We start from the raw sequence: 18,745 nt of genomic DNA, 5'->3' as shown, positions 1-18,745 counted from the left end.
CACTGCTAGGATATTATGGCTGTTTTATGACTTGGCTAAATAAATTCTGCTTGGCTGATTAAGTGGCCTTCATCCTATCATGCTTGTGCCTTCTCCTCCTTTTTAAAAAAAATGAATTTGTGTGAAGGAAACTATAAATGAACACAACATAAATTCTTTATACCTTCCCAGGATGAGGACTCTGATGCAGAAAGCAAAGTTACCTCTTGGGTGGATAATGCCATTGTATGGTTTTGCCACTAGGTGGCACTGGAGTTTAGTTGTGTCAGGATGGAGATCGGACAGGCATAGGCAAACTCCGGCCCTCCAGAAGTTTGGGACTACAGTTCCCATCATCCCTAGCTAACAGGACCAGTGGTCAGGGATGATGGGAATTGTAGTTCCAAACATCTGGAGGGCCAGAGTTTGCCTAGGGATGAGATAGGAGTTTTCTGTTATTTTTCTGTCCATGTTTCTGGGAGATAAGAAGATTCTTGGCAAGCTTCCTCACCATGTGTCTTCTAAGCTTCCTATAGCACCTGCCCACTATACAAAGTGTGCAAAGTTCTTTCCATTCACAGGCTTGAGCAGTGAATGAGTAAATCTGATCCTACTGTGCAGTACAGCAAATATGAGGTTTAGGCCAAGGCTGGGGTGAATAACGTCAGGACCAGTAACCCATGTGTGCTATCCATATAAAACCTGATGGCAATCTGTTTCTTCCAAGGTCAATAGTAAAGCTACCATTGGTTTTAATGGAGGATTGCAAGCCCTGCATGTCACTTAAAACTATATGCAATATATTAAAATACTAGTGAGAGAGCTTGAAGCATAACAAGGAAAAAACACAAGCCTCTTTTAATCTAATCCACTTGATAGACCCTTTTCCTTATCTGTTCTATGATTGCTCAGTTCTCCAGAGATATTGCTGGTGTAAACCTAATTAGCATCCCTGGTCTGTTTATTTATCTCTTAAGTGTTTGATATAATTTGATGTGTGCAGATATATTGATTAACTTAATGTATCTATAGAGTTTGTTTTAACCCTATTAAGAGAAAAGAAAGCGTGGGAGGAAGTTACCCAAAAAACATAAGTTTATCTCTTAAGCATTTGCTGTTAGAGCCTGCTCTACTTAATGCTATTAATTGTAAAGCACTTGCTAATTATTGAATGAGCTAAATAATTTACATTTCTAAATGCATATGCTGAGGATTTAAAACAAAACAAAACAGGTAAGTTGCTATAGAACATTCAAGTTGCAAAATATATAGCACTGGAATCCCCCCCCCCCATATATTATGCCCTTATCTTAATAGTTTCTTCTTAAATTAATAACAAGAACATATACTATAAATATATATATGTTATAAATATGCTAACTCTGAAACTTTCTAAAACCTGGTATGCCAAGGTAAGGAGTAAAACAGCTACACATAATGCAAAAAACAATGTGGATTTTAATGGGAATTAATTAAAAAGTATTAGTAATAATTCTAAATATTTTAGGGGTTTAGACTACACATATTATTTTTATGCATTCATCTCTGTATATTCCGGTGACCCAGTTAAGGTGGCCACCCAGTCAACTGAATTTCCATGCAAAATAAGACACCGTTTCTGCTTAGAAACTTGGGCCAGACATTTCCAGGAGAAGCACATTGTGCTCTACAGTGGTACTCTGGGTTACATACGCTTCAGGTTACAGACTCCGCTAACCCAGAAATAGTGTTTCAGGTTAAGAACTTTGCTTCAGGATGAGAACAAAAATCGTGCCCTGGCGGCGCGGTGGCAGCAGGAGGCCCCATTAGCTAAAGTGGTGCTTTAGGTTAAGAACAGTTTCAGGTTAAGTACGGACCTCCGGAACGAATTAAGTACTTAACCCAAGGTACCACTGTATGTCTAATGCCAAATGTACTTCATGCGCTTATGCTATCGTCACACAAATGCAGATTCTGACACCTGTTGTATCATGCTCATTAATGCATGCTAGAAGTATTCAGCCCGGCCATGTTCATAGTCTTCAGGGGATGGGTATGTGACAATGGCCCCCAAAGTTTATTGTGATTTTTCGGAGCTTTGAAATTTGGTGGCAGCCTGGCTTATTTGAAAGATATAAGGTGGCAGAAGTTTGCAATTAGTCTCTGCCCCCCACATTGTTGCTAATTTTGCTGTTGCTGCAAGCAGCGGTGGAGCTGCAATTAAAAGCAGCAGCCTTGATAAATGCCCCACAGGAACCATGCTATGTCATGACTTAACATCATTCCCACAGGCATTCTTGACACACCAGTACATCTTCAGAATATATAATCAACATTTTTTTCCATTGAGTTAATTTTTTTAAGTGAAAGAAAAGACCAAGTTCAGCTAAAATAATTTCAGTATTTGAAAATACTGAAATCCACCTCTCCCGTACAACCACTTCCCTAGCCAAGAATCTACCATCAATAATCAGCTCTCCAACTTTAGTCAGATTATTTAATTCCCATATTCTAAAATCATCAGACCACCCCCCTGGACTGAATGTTTTATGCCACACTAACTCTATTGCAGACCCTCCAAGTGTCCTATTTTCCAGGGACAGTCCCAGATTTCCAGAAGCCATCCTGGTTTCTGATTTAATCTTAGAATGTCCTGCTTTTCCTTAGGACGTACCTATTTTCATTGGAGAAATGTTGGAATGTCTCTATTTTTATCAGAGAAATGGTGGAGGGTATGCTATTGATATTAATGTATATAATCTTAGCTATAATTCACAATAAATCTGGATGTATGACTAATATACCTAGAGGACTTGCTGCATGTTTCTATGTTAACAAATAATCCTCTTTCTGAATGGTTTTGCCCAGAAGTTTTGCTTGCCGATTTTTTTACAGTGGTGCCTCGCAAGACGAAATTAATTCGTTCCGCGGGTTTTTTCGTCTTGCGGTTTTTTTCGTCTTGCGGAGCACGGTGTCGGAAAAGTTTTGGAAAAGCTTCAAAAATCACCAAAGTCTTCAAAAACCTCAAAAAAGGCTACCACACCGCGTGCTATGAGTTGCTCCTCGAAGTCAAGTCGCAACTGTATTAACGGTTTTAAGAAAAAGGAAACAAACTTGCAAGACGTTTCCGTCTTGCGAAGCAAGCCCATAGGGAAAATCGTCTTGCGAAGCAACTTAAAAAACAAAAAACCCTTTTGTCTAGCGAGTTTTCCGTCTTGCGAGACATTCGTCTTGCAAGGTACCACTGTATTTTATTAAAAATACCTATTCTTGTGTTGTAGCAGCGTTTACATTTGATAAGGCCCCATGATGTTAAAGGCTCGTTCTAGATTAATGAAGACACTCTGCTAATTAGTCAGTTCACGGGCTATGTCTACACAATTTATGCGTTCCTTCAATCTTTTTTGTTTCTCTATGTCTTGGGAACCACAGCCTTGACGTCCAGCACCTGCCAGCACTTGATTTACCATTATTATAGATTGTGTTAAGTGGAGGTTGTACAAGAAGATGATAAATGTACCAATGCGCCTTGAATTCTCAAATGGCAAAACTTCACAAAGGGCTCCCCTAACACAGAACTGTGCATTAGCTTATCTATTTGTTTTGTTTTGTTTGTAGGTCTTTCTGACCCGCTCAACTTATAAGATACCAGAATCTTGTGCATTTTAGGACTTGAAAGCATCTGCAAAATAAAATACAGGGGGAAAACCAACAAGATTAAGGTAACACAGACAGCATGGCTGTGCCACACTACTGGGAAAGTCTGTGTCAATGTTTTAAACACCCAAGGCATGGATGGGGAACCTTTGGCTCTCTAGATAGTGATGGGCTTCAACTTCTTCAGGCTGTGTCAGGGATGATGGGAGTTGGGAGTATATCAACATCAGGACAGCCAACAGGTTCCTACCCCTAGTCTAAAGCATAGCACCACAGATGCTGGCTGGATACCTAAGGGAGGGATTTCCACAAAATAGTTGTGGCAATGGTAAAAGCCCTGCCCTAGGTTGTCACAAACTGTACCTCAGAAGTGTGTGGCATAGTCAAAAGCTCCTTTCCTGGGCCTGGGGCTCAAATAGGCTGGTCCCAAGTTGTTTAGGGCTTTATATACCAACATGGTTTTCCCAGTAGTGATGTATGGAAGTGAGAGCTGGACCATAAAGAAGGCTGATCGCCGAAGAATTGATACTTTTGAATTATGGTGCTGGAGGAGACTCTTGAGAGTCCCATGGACTGCAAGAAGATCAAACCTATCCATTCTTAAGGAAATCAGCCCTGAGTGCTCACTGGAAGGACAGATTGTGAAGCTGAGGCTCCAATACTTTGGCCACCTCATGAGAAGAGAAGACTCCCTGGAAAAGACCCTGATGTTGGGAAAGATGGAGGGCACAAGGAGAAGGGGACGACAGAGGATGAGATGGTTGGACAGTGTTCTTGAAGCTACCAGCATGAGTTTGACCAAGCTGTGGGAGGCAGTGGAAGACAGGAGTGCCTGGCGTGCTCTGGTCCACGAAGAGTCGGATATGACTAAATGACTAAACAACAACAAATACCAGAGTGCCTGGCGTGCTCTGGTCCCCGAAGAGTCGGATATGGCTAAATGACTGAACAACAACAAATACCAACATGAGCCTATGTAATACCATAGAGGGATGTGGGTGGTGCTGTGGTCTAAATCACTGAGCCTCTTGGGCTTGCCGATCAGAAAGTTGGTGGTTCGAATCCCCACAATGGGGTAGGCTCCCGTTGCTCTGTCCTAGCTCCTGCCTACCTAGCAGTTTGAAAGCATGCTAGTGCAAGTAGATAAATAGGTACCACTCTGGCGGGAAGGTAAATGGCATTTCCGTGTGCTCTGGCTTCCGTCATGGTGTCCCATTGTGCCAGAAGTGGTTTAGTCATGCTGGCCACATGACCTGGAAAGCTGTCTGTGGACAAATACCAGCTCCCTTGGCCTGAAAAGCAAGATGAGCACCACAACCCCATAGTTGCCTTTGACCGGACTTAACCGTTCAGGGGCCCTTTGCCTTTTTTATGTGGTACCTTAAGCATTTTCTTGTCTTTATGGTAAGCATTATTAAATGGGCAGGACAAATTATACTTTTAGCAGATAGTTGAATAAAATGATGTTACTCTCAACGGATGGGAAAAACGCTAGCTTCTGGTGATCTGATATCCACAGATAAACAAGAACAGTTGTAGACTTGAGTAACAGCACTGCCATATATGTGGGTGACTTTTGTATAAATCCAGGGCATTAAAGATTCCTGACATGTTTCTCACTGAGATGTCAAATAACTGCAACCCCCCCCCCATTTTATTTGACAACTATGTCTTTGAGAAATATGCTGGGTACCTCATCATTTAATTAATTGTGTTACTCTTTGGAAAGCAACAACAAGGTCAACTCTTGACAAGCAAACTTCTGCAACCATCCTGCTCAGTGAAAATTCACTCAGCATATTGGTATTCATCCACATATCTGAGATCTCCTTTTGCCTCAGTAAGGGGTATTATCATCATTTTTCTCGATGCTAAATTTCTGCGTGCTCCTGCTACAAGGAGAAGAAGGAAGGAAGGAAATGGTATGTCAGGCTGAGAGATGGCTTGTCACATTTCTGAAAGCTACATGGAGGCAGGTGAATTCATGGATCCATTTCAGATGCTTAAGGTCAGCTGTTTGTCAGGGACTCTATTAAGAGTTTGATCACAGCAAACAAGTGCCTTAGCAATAACTTTAACTAGCTAAATTTTGGGAGATTTTTGTGTTCTGTTTAAACAAACCAATGGCCCTTATAGCTGGACTTCATTGGCCCTTGAATTTCATGGCCTGCCACCATGGGGTGAGGTGAGATATAAGCTCTCTGAACATGTCACTCTGCATTCTCAATCATAATACACATCCCTTTAATTTTAAAGTATTTAAGATGCAATCTTCGTTGTCATCAAAACCTGTTGCAAGAGTTGATATGTGACAGGTTATTGAATCGTTGCTTCAAAGGAGAGCTCTCTCCCCACTGGTCTGATGCACCTCCCATACAATTATGTACCACATCCAGCAATATAGTAATATCGTTATTTTATAAAATATATTTGCATAGAGTAATAGTTTTAAGTTGCCTTTGATCATTGTGCAACTGCTTACCTAGAACTAATCTGATTTCCCATAGTGTTTCTTGCTTATCTTAAACACCCTGTAACCTTTCAAAGGACAGTCAAATAGGGCAGTTTTGCTGAGCACTAGAGATGCTTAGAATATCAATTCAGTATATATCAATGTCAGAACAGATATTTACTTAACCAACAGAAAGTGTTGAAGCTTGACTTAACATTATTCTTCTTGATGTAAGATGCCAAGGAGAGTATGAAATAAATGAGAAAACGTAGTGTTGTAGAACTTGGCTTTCTCTGTTCAGAGAATTTAAGCCACATTAAATACTTAACATGTTCAGAGGGATGAAATAAAATACAGTCTCTCCATAAGAAGCTGGAATTTTTTTGAAAACGGAGACGGAGATATACAGAAAAGCTGCTTTTTCATCTTCTCACAAGTATGCTACACCCCACATAATAAAGAGTTACATTTATACCAATAGCATAATTACAACATTAAAGAGCTGAGCTCTAAAGAATGGCATCGTCAAGAGAGTTTCAGTGACTGCATTATACCCATTTTGCACATGGCTTTAATTAAGAACAGAAACTAAGACCGGGGCAATAAAGAAAACAAGCACATTACAAAAAAATAAATAAAACAAATTACCGTACAGATTCTTAACACATTTTCCCATGGGCTTCACTGAACCAGACTCTAAAATGTCCTGTTCCAGCCCAATAATATGTTACATCCATCTCTGTAATCTATCTATCCCCTGAATCTTGTGAAATGTTTATGACTATAGCTATCACTAATTTGTTTAGTGATGCTATTTCAAACGTTTCCCCAGAAATCATGTTTTGGGAAAACTATTCCATGCCACCACCATAGTCACTTCCTAACATTCTGTCACACTCCAGTATGATTGACAGCTTGATCCTATGCAGTTTTAAGTCCCATGTATTACTGCTATGAAAAATACTCATAAACGCTTTGTTTCAAGGCTTAAGAAGGCCTTCCCTGCCATTTTGTTTTGTTTTGTTTTATGGGAAGCAAGTGGAATCCAGTGTTAACAGGACAGTCTTATGCATGCTTAAGCAGAAGAAAGTCCCATAAGTTCAGTGGGACTTACTCCCAAGCGAGTGTTCTTAAGACCAGGGTGTAACATGGAGGGGGGCCTACCAGAGTGATCGCCCTGGGTGCATTTTTGCGGGGAGGCGTGCTGGTCACGCCAGCCTCCCCGAGCCAACCCTGTGTCACTTTGTGAGGCTGGGATCATTCCAGCCTTGCAAAGCAGCTTGGGGTTGGTGTCACTCCATCATCCCTGTTGCCATCGAGGGCTGGGCTGGTGCATGGTGGGATCCTATTGCCCTCTGCATCTGGCCCCAACCCACAGGCCAGCCCCCACAGTGTGTGTGCGCACCCTGGGCATTATTAAAGCACGCCCCGCAGCTGCTTAAGACCCAATGAAATAATTTGGAGAACGAAGGTTGGGAATGGGGTAGAGGTAGACAGATCTGTCCGTTCTCAGTTTCTCATTTCCCCATTCTGGGTTCTCACCCAGTGACCAAACAAGCTCTCAGCAAAACCCCAAACGTTTCACAACAAGAACAGTTCCTAGAAACAGCGGACATCACCCTGGTATCACACTCTAGACTTGCTTTTCCAAGATGGATGGCACTTCAAGTGTCACCCAGTTCCGGATGCAGCAAGTTTGAGTTTCCCAGGTGGCTCAAAGGATGGGAAGAGGGGCTCCCTCCACCCCACTTTCTTCACTCTCTGTCCTCTGCTTCTCCTCCTCCTCCTCCATCTCCAGTGGTGTTGGGGAGGAGTCTTGCCAGTCCCTCTTCTCTGCAGCATCCATTATCCCCTTCTACACTATTCCAGAGGGTTGGGGGACTCCCCTCTCAAACAGTGCGGTAAGTGGCACTGGGGTTACCATGGGGATGGGAATCAGGAGCCATTTTGGTTAAACCAACAGCCTTGTGGACAAAAGGAGACTTTCTGTCCCGTAAGGCGACATCTGAGCGCAACGCAGGGCGTTCTTACACATGTGGCACGCACAGAAGACCAACCCTTTTAAACAGTAGCCACCTTTTCTGCCTGGCATCCTCTGTACCCACCAAAAACTGCTGAATTGCAGAATAATCTTATATTGTTAAGAGTAATTAAGTTTTCGGATCAAATTAGCCTGAAAGGCTAAGCTTAATAATGTGTCTAAGAAACATGGTTTTGAATTGGGTAATTTATTGGGATACATTATTACCAAAGTATTCCGTATGAGATGCTATATTTGTCTATATAACAAAAATAATGTGCATGCCGTTATGTTTAAAAAGGTCTATTAAAACTACAGTGAGGGAATAAGCGTTACAAATTACTGTGCAGCCATAACAACAATAAACTTTTTTGTGGCTTAAATCTGCTAATAATAACCTTGCAGAGTTCAAATATGGGGTATGAGCCAAAGTCCTGTTGATGTCAGCTATTCAACTCTCTCCCATTTAAAACAACAGGACATATAAATGTACTCAGTTTTGGCTGGATTGTGTTGAGTTCCCCCACTATTACTAGTAATTTAATCAGAAGCTCTGTCTTCTCCTCCCTAGCCACCAGCTTCCTAGTTTATTCAGAAACGATTCATTCATCCTCACCCCCGCAGCCGGAAACAATTCTATTTAATCACAATTATTAACAGAACCATGCTATTCATTCTACATCCAGTGTGGTGTTGTGTAGTGACTATAGCAAGGGGCAGGGAGTTGTGGCCCCCTATAAATTGTTAGACAACAATTCCCATCAATCCAGACCATTGGCCATGCTGGCTGGAGCTGATGGGAGCTAGATTCCAGCAATATTTGTAGGGCCACAGGTTCTCACTTGACATACAGTGGTACCTCAGGTTAAGTACTTAATTTGTTCCGGAGGTCTGTTCTTAACCTGAAACTGTTCTTAACCTGAAGCACCACTTTAGCTAATGGGGCCTCCTGCTGCCACCGTGCCGCCAGAGCACGATTTCTGTTCTCATCCTGAAGCAAAGTTCTTAACCTGAGGTACTATTTCTGGGTTAGCGGAGTCTGTAACCTGAAGCATATGTAACCTGAAGCGTATGTAACCCGAGGTACCACTGTATTAAGAGTGTCAGGTTGGCATCAAGGCAAGTCAGGTTCACATTCCTACTTAACTAGCCTAGACTACCTTTTCAGGGTTGTTGTGAGAATAAAATGGGGGGAAGGTGAGCATGTATGCATAAATGAACTCCCTGGAGGAATCTATATGAAATAAATAAGTAAATATCCCCCTCCCGCCAAAAGTGGCAGTAGCACAACCAGATCAATCTTCATTAACCACTTCTGCGTCTTCTCCAGCCAGTCTCTTCTAGCCAGTTGTTTTTTTATTGGCGAAATAATGTGCAGAATATTTTGTGAATTTCCAAAAATGCTTAACATAATAATTACCATTCAGATATAAATCATACCTCTACTATAAATTTCAATAATGTTTTCCACTGTATCATTTATGTATTTATTTCATATACAACTCACCATTTACGATGACATCTGAAGGCAATGAGCCATGTAAAATAGCACATAGAAGATTCAAAAAAGGGGGGGGGGATTCATACAAAATATACAACATCCCCCCTCCTGAAATCCAAACTTGAAACACAATAAAAGTAACAAGCACTTAAAAACATAGGTTATTTCTTGCACCTCTCATTTCATATTAAATAAACTAAGTCCTATCCCAGGCATACTCAGAGTACACCAGTGAAATAAGTGAACTGATTTCCATGAGGTTGTTCTGAGTAGGACATACAATGAGGTAATCACCCATTAATCTGATTTACAATCCTGGTGACACTTAATACTTTCATATGTTTCATAATAACCGAGCGTTTAAAAATAAGTGACTTTGCATTTAAAACATTAATCAGGAGTATTGAGAATACGAGACCGAATGACATGAATTCTCATGTAAAAATGCCAGAGTCAACATTCTATCATTTCTTACCCTGTTCTTGCCCTCTCTGACTCTCTTACTATGTTTGTTAATTTAATCATATAAACTATATCCCATATTTTTGTTACCTGGCTCTCTACTGAAGCTCTGTCCCCCCCCCCCCATTCCTGACATACAGTCTGCTAAGCTACTATCATCCAGTCTCTTCTGTAGTTGTGTCCGAGTTCCCACACCCTGTGGATCCCAATAGCTGCACTGTGAAGTGGGAAGGGGGCTTTCGAGTTTTGAACCTGATGGGTCTTGCCTATAAATTGGTGAGCTAAGAGCTCCCTGAGGACAAAGGAACTAAAAGATGGTACACATTTTCATGCGCTGAGCATATTTTTCTATGTGCATGTGAGGTGGGAATCATATTTATAAGGAGGCAGGGAAACACTGGTTGATGTCCTGTGGATGGCTCCTCAACACTTTATGCCCTCATGCCCTTGACATTTTATTGTCAAATCTGTCTCCTATTCCCCTTGCAGAGAGACAATTCCCAGACTGATTTAACAATCTACCCCTCTTCCAAGGGAACCCTGAGAATTCTAGCTGTGGGAGGGCAATAGGGGCTTCCTAACAACTCTCAGAACTATTAATAAACCCAGAATTCTTTGGGGGAAGCCATGATTGTTTACAGTAGTATGAAGGCTTTCCCCCCTAGCCAGAACTCTCCAGAACTCTGCCACCTCTCAGGTGGGCACCGTTGCCATTCTAAGAGAATGAGGGAGGTGTTCATGGTGAGTTCTGGCACCTCTTTTTCTAGAAAAACGCTACTGCGTGGCATCATAGTGCTTTTAATATATGGTGTGAATGTGACCTAAATTCAGGGGTGGACTTGGGTATTATGGCACCCTGTGCAAAGCCAAAATTTGGTGCTCGCCCCAGCCCTAACGCTGCTTTCTGAAAGGAGGGTAAAGAGGTGACCAGCTTTGGGAAGGAGACACAAGGGCTCTGGGGGAGGGTTCTAGAGCTGTCCCACCTCCTTCCCAAATCTGAGAAAGCGCTAACTAGGCTTTGGGAAGGAGATGAGAGGACTTTAGGACCCTGTCGGAGCCTCACACCTCCTTCTCAAAAGTCCAGTGCCTCACTTACCAGGTTTTGAGACAGTGCCCCCTTGGCCCTGTGCCCAGTGCATGCTTGCACAACCCTAAATCTGCCCCTAAGTTGCACGTCTCTGCAGTACAAAGTTCACTGTAGTGAATATCCACCTACATATGGCAAACCCTCCTACTATGTCAGCTGTTAATTGGCTATCAGTGTGCAGAATCTTGTTAAATGTCTGGCCATGCCATCCACATGGCACGAGAGAGGGTGGTGATCAGAAATGGCAGTACCATTGTACAAGACAGCAGAGAGAGGAGAAAGGTTTTCCAGTTGTCATCTCCTCCTCCTCTAAAACCTGACAAATAGCAGGGAAATTATTATTTCCCAATGTTTTTGTCAATTTTGGATAGCGGTTTGATGCAGTACCTCTCTGAGTTATTACCTTTTGCTTGACATGCGTCTGAATAAGATTCTCACTCCTCAAATGAGACTGAATAGCTGTTTTTCATGCAAAATGCCCATGCTGACATTCAAAGAACGATTTTTGCCTATTTGTGGTCGAAATGTGCAGATACTTAAGCAGATCCTGTTATCTGGTGGTACAGCAGAAACATTATGCTGTGATTTAGAGGGCTGAAATCTAACCAAGATGGATCGTCGGAGGCACATTAAAATGAATACTTAGCAAAAGTTTGTGATCGAAGCAGCTATATTCATTTCTCATCTGTCCTTCCCCTGCCCCACTTAGCTTTCTGGTGTGTGTGTTTTAATTTTTTTAAAAAACACTACTGCTATACGTTTTACAAATATGATATGCAGAAATGCCCTTTAATACTGAAGTGGTATTTTTTGGGGGGGGGAGTGGGATCAGGAGAGACATGGGCTACAGTCTTAAAGCCATAATATTGTGATGTGCATGTGGGGTTAAGAACCTTTGGAAGTTTCTACTCCATAAATGTACTGCAAATGTTGACTGCTGCTAATAATAATAATAATAATAATAATAATAATAATAATGGGCAGAACAGTTCTATGGATCAGACTGCCCCTGACGTACCTCCACCCTCCTTGACAACAGCCTCTCTGCCATTCTTCTGAAAGCATAGGGTTGGTCTCCAAATGTAAATTCCTTAAATAATCACTTCAGAGGAACAGACAATGCACAAACCTTGCTCTTTCCTTGAACATTTGTGTTGTGTTTATTTCCCCCTGCATCAGGGCTATGTTGATGGGAATGAGCAGATCACAAGGGGAAGGGTGCCAGAGCACATGCTTTACATAGGGATCAGTTTTCTTACGTTTCCAGTCAAATCTTTCCATTTGTTTGTTTATTTATAAGATTTTGTACTCGCCTGTCACCATAAGGTCCCAGGGCAGGTCACAATAATTGACAGTGTTTGTGAAAGTCCATATGTTCTAAAAACAACTAAAACCGTTTCAAACTATTTTATGAAAAGATTCAGGTAATATCAGATACCAGGTGATGCAGAAGACCTCATTTTTGAGACTCCACAGAGCTGCCGCCAGTAGATAATATTGACCAAGGTGGACATTAGGTTGAGCTGGTAGTTTCCAGTGTTTGTAAGCAGGTCCCTGTTTTCATTACTGAAAATCTGGAATGTCTGCTGAATCGGCCCACAGTCAACAGTTGGTGGGTTTAGCAAAGTATTACTCAGAGTAGACTCATTGAAATGAATGGACCTAACTTAGTCATGGTCATTAATTTCAATGAGTGTAACTCTTGAATAAAACTTAGTTGACTACCACCCAGTGTTTCTTCAGAAGAATACCGAGGCGTGCTAAAGCTTACGAAGATTGCTCCTTGGCGTTTTGCATTACGTACAAACATTCTTCTTGCTGTTAAAAAAAACCCCAGTCCCTCATCACTTTCACAAACACTGTCAATATTTTGAAAAGAAGCAGCCAGGCAACTCCAAGCGAAGAAGGTATTTCTGGAGAAATGCTGATGCGGTGATACCATTCCCTGGCAATCCATTAGTATGCGGTGTGTGCCTTTTTGCTGCATGACACCTTGTCAAGAGATAGAAAAATGTCTCTTCACCCCACCCCAAATAATAACATAGATGAAATAAGCAGAGCTGGCAGGACAGGAACAATTGCATATTCCTACAGCAATTGATTAAATCAACCCCAGAATTACTGTCTCCTTAGATGTGTCTCAAATGTTGCAATATCAGGAAAGGCATAACTGCCTAGTAGATACGCTTCGAAATGGGGGGAAAGCCAGTTATCTCTCTGACTGGCATTTTTGAGGGTGTTGAAAACGAACTCTTCCCCTGAAAACTTGCTATAACGGGCCAGACTTCCCCAAAGCAACGCACAAGGGATGCATGCTAACGCCCTGTGATTTCACAGAATCAACAAATCTTAGAGTTGGAAGCCTAGCAATGCAGGAATCTCAGCTAAAGCATCCATGACAGATGGCCTTCCAACCTCTGCTTTAAAACTTTCCATGAAAGAGAGTCCACCACCTCTCGTGAGAGTCCATTCCACTGCCGAACAACTCTCACTGTCAGAAAGTTTTTTCCGAATGTTTAGTCGATACCTATACAGTGGTACCTCGGGTTAAGAACTTACCGGTAATTTGTTCTGGAGGTCCGTTCTTAACCTGAAACTGTTCTTAACCTGAGGTACCACTTTAGCTAATGGGGTCTCCCACTGCCACCACACGATTTCTGTTCTCATCCTGAAGCAAAGTTCTTAACCAGAGGTACTATTTCTGGGTTAGTGGAGTCTGTAACCTGAACCGTCTGTAACCTGAAGCGTCTGTAACCCGAGGTACCATTGTATTTATAATATTAGTATATCTCGCTAGTGAGTGCATCTGTATGAGTGAAAAGACCCTCCTGCCCCCCGAACCTGCATTATAATGCTTTCCTTCCTTGCCAAGCCCTACTGACACAGGGCATTCTGCTGGTATCCTATGCAGCATGCATTGAGCAAGGCCATTGGTCCATCGATGTCTGCACTGATTGGCGGCAGCTCTCTGTGGCTGGAGGCATTCCTACCTAGAGACGCTGAGGATTCAACCAGAGAGACCTGATCCATGTAGAGAAGATGCTATGGCCCTTTCCAGTATACCTCCTCCACCTGTGAGGGCAACATCTCTCCAAGTGCATCAAGTAGCTTATTTACTGAGAGTGCCTATGAAGATGCAGGCCACTGTTAGAATTCCTGCTCCGTGATTGCAGTCATGGGATTTTTGTCTATCACATGATGGTATATGTTTTGACTCCGCAGAGTGGGAAGTGATGGAGACAGGATGTTTGTGTTGCTGTGTTCTGTGAAGTGGGACTGTTGTCCTTTGTTCTCTCTGTTTGCTGTCTGATGCTAGAGAGAGAGGGAGCCATGTTGCAGTGCTCCGTGTGTGTTTATATGTAAAAAAGTAGATTAGCCAAAATGCTGAGTTGCTGAGGTCTGTTACGCATGATGTGCAAACTCTGTGGATCCCTAAGTGTGCCGGTGTCTGTTGGCACCAGTTGCTGTGATGTTTGTGCAGAAGAAAGCTTTTGAAGCTTCTGAATGAAAACCAGGAGGGAGAGAACATGCCAGTTGGGCATGTGTCTCTGCCAGGGTCCTACTTGAGTGTAGGCTGAGCTCCTGACAGCCACTGGGTGCTGCAGTATGAGGAGTGGGAGGCCTCAGCTTCCTCTGAAGGGCCTGAGGTGCTCCACTGGGCCTGACATGTCCCTGATGTGCCTTGTGACTGGGCACAGGGCTGGGGAAGGAGTAAAGAGGATGACAGCAGAGTCCTGTGGGAAGTTCTTTTCACTCTGCTCCTTACTCGCAGCAGTGAAAGGATTTCCCCCTACAAAACCACTTCTCACTACTCCCATTTTGTTTTCACCCCCCCTTATTTTCAGTTAATTCACATTACATGTTAATTGCCATACACCTTCATAATTATACGTAATATGAATACAGTGGGTTAAGAACTTAATTTGTTCTGGAGGTCCATTCTTAACCTGAAACTGTTCTTAACCTGAGGTACCACTTTAGCTTAATGAGGCCTCCCGCTGCTGCCGTGTCGGCGTCATGTGATTTCTGTTCTCATCCTGAGGTAATGTTCTTAACCCGAGGTACTATATCTGCATTAGTGGAGTCTGTAACCTGAAGCGTCTGTAACCTGAAGTGTCTGTAACCCGAGGTACCTCTGTATATTATTTCTGCAAATTCCCCACATCTAACCCTGCAACCACCTCCCCTTATACCCAAATGCCCGTGTGACTTCCTTCACCCACATGCATGATATCCAACTTATTACTTAATAAAAACCTCTAATATTGTGTTCATTTTTATTCATTGCAAAAGTCATTCATCTATTAAAAAAAGAGAGGGAAACATAACTTCTTAACTTAATGGGTTCAGTCTATACTTATCCAGAGATTTGTATGGTGATTTTGCAAGGGACCCCTTGAAGATCTGAGCAGGATCTGACCACAACCAAGCACTGTTTAACAATAAGTCAATTTGATGCCAACAGGAGAGATTTAAGTATGTGCTTCTCTGTATCGAAGTTAATGGAACTTGACGGTGCTGAAATTTGGCTTATGTTTAGGATATTAGTCACCTGTCCTGATTATTTCTGCTCTGAATACTCCACAGGTGCTTCTACCTCCACCCTTAAGGTACATATTTCCAAACAATTCAATTTTTGTTGCAATGTAATGGCTTGGCGTTGTTGTTTTGGGACACCGCCTGGTTGGAAAGTTCACCTGAATGTCTCTTTTCAAAAAAGTTCATGCAAATTCAGTAGTTACTCTACTTGTCTTTTGATAGCTCTCTTCCCAATGGGCAACTTGTAGGGCTGAATGGATAAACAAGCCTTTATTATTTGTTTATCTGCACTCTCTCTCTGCTTGTGAGGCTAAGTAGAGATCTTCTTACATCCTGGAAGCCTGTATTTGTTGTTCTTTGTCTGTGGACAATTGAAAACTGTATTTTAATTTATGTTTAAACCCAAGTTTGCTTTTTGAATGAAAATAGGAGCATTATCCACAGGGAAGGCTCGTGACCGACTATCAGGCAAGAATGAAGTACACACCAGATAAAGCTCCCAGCTTATACACCCTCTGGGATGAAATTATAGAAACAGATTTAGAAATAAAAGTCGTTATTTGTGCTGTGAAGTAAGCTTTTTTTAAAAAAAAGAAGAAGGAGAAAAGAAAAAAAAGATCGGTTTCTGCAGAAGAAAAGAATTTCTGCCTCCAGGATCTTATCAGCGCAGCCTTAATTTAGCAAAATCCTTCTTACGCCTAAGCCCCACATATAGTAAAAAGCAAGGAAGCTAAGCAATAGTAGGAACCTTTCTTCCCTTCCTAAAAATCCTATTTTTAGAGGAAAGCCTCCTACTGAAACAAGGTGTCGCTAAATGTTGGATGGAATATAAATCTTTTACAATGCTGCTTGCTCATTTTGATTGCTTTCTTTGATTCCCTCCAATGCTTCCTTTAATAATTTAAATTTATTTATTTATTTCTTCAGGTACCTTTTCTTGGCCAATGCTTTGAGGTTTCTTTTGGCATATTGATTTTGATCTTTGATATTGCAGCTGTTCCACAACAGCCCATGTCAAGGAGAGACAAGTATCCGATATTTACACTTTGGACCAGTGCTTAGAAAGTACATTTTTAAAAAGGAACCAGTTCCAGTTCAACTCCATCCTTTCACAAAATTAACTAGTTTCGTTCTAGTTTAGTTCAAGTTCTACCCCCCCCAAATGAACTTAATTCATCTTTAATTCATTCAACAATAATGGGAGCTACGTCTGAATGTGGTTTGGAAAATTCCAAACAAGTTCGTCCCAAGCAAAGAGGAAATGTATCACCAAAAAAGTGGGCAAATAAGGTATGTGTACTGTTCTGGAGGTCCGTTCTTAACCTGAAACTGTTCTTAACCTGAAGCACCACTTTAGCTAATGGGGCCTCCTGCTGCCGCCGCTGTGCAATTTCTGTTCTCATCCTGAAGCAAAGTTCTTAACCCGAGGTATTATTTCTGGGTTAGCGGAGTCTGTAACCTGAACCGTCTGTAACCTGAAGCACCTGTAACCCGAGGTACCACTGTATATGCATATGGCAATTTATATGTATAGAATATGTATACAATTTTAGAAATAGTTGCCATAATGTAAAGATTTTTTGAACAAAACATACCTCATCCTAGTGTAGCAGGAAACTTGGGTTCCTGTTTGGTCTGCAACTTCTAGGCTCCACCTCTCCCTTCTCAGGATTATTCATCTTTAAAACCAAACTTGATAACCCCCGCATTTAGAAAGGCACCTGCGTAAGCCAAATTTATCATCTTGCCATCTGCACTATTGGAAGGCAGATACAGAACTAGATTCCCCATGGCGAGTGGATCTGCCCATGGAAGAGAGGTCAAATTAAAACCGTAGGTAATGTTCTTTTCCCAGTGCAGATTTTATTCAGGTATCAGAGCCTCCTTCATAATCCCGCTTGTATGAAAAGTACCAGGGAGGACGGAGGAATATTTTTAAAGTTACTTCTTGTCTGACTGGAATCCCTATGTCACTAGAAATGTAGCTAGCTTTGGTGCAACAGCTGTAAGTCAAAGAAACCAAAAGACTACACGGCTCCACAAACAGTCATAATCTGACACAGCTCACAGTAAAATTCTTCTATTTTTTTAAAAAAAACTTTTAATGGAGTTTATATTTCCTTGGATGCATATTTTAAATCTATTGAATTAGTATATTGATTGTTAAATTCCACTTTGACCGTTTTAATGTTTACGGAAAAATGATGCTGAATTTCTGATTTTAATATGCTGGCTGTTTAGCCGTAATAATAAACATTCATATCTTTAAAACAGACAGTCCTCCAAACAGAGGACTGTAGCCTGTAAAGTAGGACACATGGCAACTATTAATTAAACAACCACTTTCTTATTTCGGTTTAAGGGAAAAGGAAAAGTCAACCTGGTTTTCAACACACTGTAAGCTTGAATAAATTCTTTAAACCTTAAAACTACTGGCCATATTAGATCCTACCACAAATAAGGATCCCTCACACGAGAAGTGACATTTAAAACTGGCTTCAGAGCTTAGGCCTGGCTGAGTGCTAGCTCCAAGTCTATTCTGTCGGGGAGCACCAAAGACAATACCATTGCTCTGAGAAAGCAGCAATGTCAACACAGCCATCAGCAAGGCATTTTGCTCCCTAAGGTGGAGCAGCAAATCCCCCCCTTTCCCAAAAAAATGAATCAAGATGGACCCAAGGCAGGTCAAGTTATTTTGGTACCTAAGGCAGAACATTCCACAAGCCTTTCTCTCGACTCCCTGGCAGTAAAAATACAATAAAGGGGCCCCTGACCATTAGGTCCAGTCGTGGCCGACTCTGGGGTTGCGGCGCTCATCTCTCTTTAGTGGCCGAGGGAGCCGGCGTACAGCTTCTGGGTCATGTGGCCAGCATGACTAAACCACGTCTGGCGAACCAGAGCAGTGCATGGAAACGCCGTTTACCTTCCCACCAGAGCGGTACCTATTTATCTACTTGCACTTTGACGTGCTTTCGAACTGCTAGGTTGGCAGGAGCGGGGACCGAGCAATGGGAGCTCACCCCGTCGCGGGGATTCAAACCGCCGACCTTCTGATCGGCAAGCCCTAGG

At 42.0% G+C, this 18,745-nt stretch overlaps 1 protein-coding gene across 6 annotated transcripts in view; it reads right to left on the bottom strand.

Annotated features, from left to right (window-relative positions):
- B3GALT1 (beta-1,3-galactosyltransferase 1) overlaps window positions 1-18,745 on the bottom strand; it is a 332,737-nt gene that overhangs the window by 71,767 nt on the left and 242,225 nt on the right. The gene's annotated exons all lie outside the window — the stretch shown is intronic.

This window comes from Podarcis pityusensis (assembly GCF_964106645.2).
Source record: "Podarcis pityusensis genome assembly, chromosome: 1".
NCBI lineage: Eukaryota > Metazoa > Chordata > Lepidosauria > Squamata > Lacertidae > Podarcis > Podarcis pityusensis.
Note: the sequence above shows the minus strand (reverse complement) of the source record. Positions and strands in the feature narration are given on the sequence as shown.